General features: G+C 40.6%; 1 non-coding gene across 1 annotated transcript; it reads right to left on the reverse strand.

Annotated features, from left to right (window-relative positions):
* Positions 1–876: 876 nt before the first annotated feature.
* Positions 877–952, reverse strand: TRNAS-GGA (transfer RNA serine (anticodon GGA)). Its single transcript has one exon. It is a non-coding gene; the product is annotated as a tRNA-Ser (tRNA).
* Positions 953–2,636: the final 1,684 nt, after the last annotated feature.

Raw genomic sequence — 2,636 nt, forward strand, 5'->3', positions numbered from 1 at the left:
GATGAAACAGGGCTAAGGATTTTCTCTTACTTCCTGAAGCCCAGTGAGAACTCGGAGAGATTCAATAAGAGACAGCTCATGGAACAGCGATGATAACCGTTTGTGATGAGATCGTGAATATAATGCTTTGAATAAATAATAGAAAAACAAGCATTGCTTTCTATAATCTCTTACTGTTTTCCAGCAAGCCGGAAAAACAGTTTGCTTAGCAACTCTGACAGGTGTGGAGAGAGAGAACTGTAGATGTAGAAGCTGGGACAGTACTAAACTAATGAAGGTTGGAGCCATTTGAGGGGCAAGGGTGAAGATAAGGGAAGGGATTTATGAGGAAAAAAAAAAGTTGAAGATGGTTATTTGAAGCTGTCTGAGTAAAGGACCAAAGAAAAGACCTATGATGATGGTTCAAAGACCGGAGTTTGGTGGACAGACATGACGGATGAAGATTATTCAGAGGTGCTCCTCTCCAGTACCAGTTATCTATAAAATTTACATTCTCACTAATGCAAGAGGATCTGAGGAATTGTTAAATTTTGTTTCAAAGGTACATGTATATACATAGGGATATGTACATTTTTTTTTTGAAGCTGGAAATGGGGAGAGACAGTCAGACAGACTCCCGCATGCGCCCGACCGGGATCCACCTGGCACGCCCACCAGGGGGCAATGCTCTGCCCACCAGGGGGCGATGCTCTGCCCCTCCGGGGGTCTCTTTGTTGCAACCAGAGCCACTCTAGTGCCTGGGGCAGAGGCCAAGGAGCCATCCCCAGCGCCCAGGCCATCTTTGCTCCAATGGAGCCTCGCTGCGGGAAGGGAAGAGAGAGACAGAGAGGAAGGAGAGGGGGAGGGGTGGAGAGGCAGATGGGTGCTTCTCCTGTGCGCCCTGGCCGGGAATCGAACCCGGGACTTCTGCACTCCAGGCTGACGCTCTACCACTGAGCCAACTGGCCAGGGCCAAGGGCTGGGATATCTTACTTGCACATTTATCCTTAAAGCACATGCACTTGGGCTCAATAAATGTTATTAAATTAATTCTTGTTAAAAAAACAAATGGATAATGCCATGTTTGAGCAATAAGACACAAGTTCCAAAAGGACCTTGTTTTTCTTATTAGAAGTTATCATCTGTGACAAAGAACTTACGTATAGAAAGAGCATGAATTCGCAGAACTCTTGAGTCTCTTGGCATGCTGGGGGTTGCAGGGGAACACCAAGTATCTGGGGAAATTTTTTTTATCAACCTGTACATTTCTGGAAGTCCAAGATAAAGTCATCCTAGTTTGCTCCCCTAATTGTGACATTTAACAAATATTTCTTGAATGAAGGACTCCCTAACATTGACACTAACTCTTCCTCCAGACCTAGTCATAGCTGCATCCTTATTATTTGAGCCTCAAGTGTTCCTCCTTGGTGATGCTATAGAAAATATATTCACAGTATTACCCACAAGCAGGACTGTCTTGTCCATGCCTCTCTCCCCTCATTATCACATAAACTTTATGATCGAGGGGCCTGCTATGTCTTTCTCACCATTCTACTCCTAGTCCCTACAACAGAACCTGTTACACACTAGGTGAACATTAAAGATTTGAAGAATAAAGAAAAAGGTAAATGAATAGAGTTATTGGATATTTTGAAAACATACTCTCTATTCAGAGAAGCTTTTTTTTTTTTTCAGAGAAGCTTTTAACACACAAATTAGAACACATGGAGGGATTTTTTTTTTTTTTTTGCAGAGAATTATACCTAGGAAGAGGTACTTGAATGAAGCCATTACTATTTCTTCTGTAATTTTAATCAAATATTTTAGTTTTAGGTCAAATGAACTAGTTTACATATCAATTATGAAAGATAAAATTAATCTCCAAAGGTATTTATATTCAAATCTGGTTATAAAGAATCAACATATTTTAAAAATTAAAAAATAAGAAAGTAAATGATATCTTGATTTGAAAGAAAGAATCTCAGCAAAAGATATATGTCTCCTTATCAGTAAGGAAGGAGTCACCTCTCTCACCGCTTTCATATTGTGCTCACAAAATAAGGTAAGTAGAAAGAATCCTTTTAGTTTATCTACTAGACCTAAACTGAAATCAAAGGTTTTTATATCCAGAAACGTCATCAAGATCCTACTTACTGCAATGTTAGTAATGATCTACGATGAATGATTTCAGTGTCAAAGTCACAGAGAACAATGTTGACTCCAGCCATGGTCTCCACCTTCGTGGAGTGCCCTTGAAATAAACGCCTTGATGAATGCCCCTGAAATAAACACTGAGATTCAGAACAACTTATGAAGAGCCTTTCAGAAATCTCCTCTGCCCCGCTGTGCCTCATTCCACGTCTGTCGGCACCGTGGCCAGCACTGTATCAATTCTAACTGATCGTCCTTAAAATGATGAAGTAGGATGCCAGATAATAATAAGAAGGTCCTTGACTGTGGACACTTCTGTTTGCAGAGAATGGAAGACTAACTGAGCTGATCAATATTATAGTCTCAAGTGCATTACACCTGGACAGTATAATGCTGCTAACTGATCTATAGAAGCATCATTCTAAGTGCTAATAGAAAGAATATGTCTGTCATCAATTATGAGCTGGAATTCACACTGCAGGGTGCTATTCAAAGCCACAGTAACT

The sequence above is a fragment of the Saccopteryx bilineata genome, chromosome 6, assembly GCF_036850765.1.
Source record: "Saccopteryx bilineata isolate mSacBil1 chromosome 6, mSacBil1_pri_phased_curated, whole genome shotgun sequence".
Taxonomy (NCBI): Eukaryota; Metazoa; Chordata; class Mammalia; order Chiroptera; family Emballonuridae; genus Saccopteryx; species Saccopteryx bilineata.